The sequence below is a fragment of the Epinephelus moara genome, chromosome 10 (genome assembly GCF_006386435.1).
Source record: "Epinephelus moara isolate mb chromosome 10, YSFRI_EMoa_1.0, whole genome shotgun sequence".
NCBI classification, from domain to species: Eukaryota; Metazoa; Chordata; class Actinopteri; order Perciformes; family Serranidae; genus Epinephelus; species Epinephelus moara.
The window spans coordinates 37,286,251-37,287,152 of record NC_065515.1 but is presented as its reverse complement, the minus strand read 5'-3'; positions in this window follow the sequence as shown (position 1 = coordinate 37,287,152).

Genomic DNA, 902 nt, shown 5'->3' with positions numbered 1-902 from the left:
GGATCGCCACACTCTAGTGTGTGTATGTGTCCCCTATTGGGGCCTATCTGAATTTCTGTCTTTGAGAGATATTATTTTGTAATATAACTGAATTTTCTATCCATACATATAAATTTTAAATATATTAAAATTATAAGGCATCTTGGAGTAAACTGCGAGTATCATTTAAGTAGGCTATGTCGTGGCCGGCCGAGTGTCCTCTTTTTTGGAAATCAAAATATGGTCACCCTACTTTAAACATTTTGGGAGAGGACAAAACGCTTGATGTTTGGCTAAAAAAATAACATGTCCCCAGCAAAAAACAAAAAGAAAAGAAAGAGAAAATCGCAGGGCTGTCAGGAGCAAACCGGCACAAGCAACTAGAAGAAGTAAATAGTAAGCCATGTTCTAAGCAGGATAATGTATAGTGAGCTGATGACAGTTGCGCGTTGGGGTTCCATTCCCCTGTCGGGAGTTATTCTTCAACTGTCACCGGCTCACTATACATTATCCCTTATATAACCACTGTAAAGATTTCACTGGCCTTCATGCTGCTTCCTACTGTTTATTAACCTGTTTTCCTGTTTGTGACGTTGAACGTGACACACCAAAAGAACAAACAAAAAAAACACAAACAGAAAGGCATACTCATCTGCTGCAGAGCTGTATACACAGCTGTAGTCCACTGGCAGTCTAACACCTATTTTTAGCATGTGTTTAACAAACCTGTGTACAAGCACTAATTTTGGTGGAAAAGGGGCATAAGGCAGGTTGGGCTATGCTTTCACTATCCTCTAAAATGCAAATTCAGCCTCCGGATCCCCTAGGTTTGGGCTGAGCCCCGAATGTTTACAATGTCTGGCTCTGCCCCTGCTGGTCTTCAAGTACACAGTGAAAATTAGTAGCTTTCTCTTTAGCAGAGC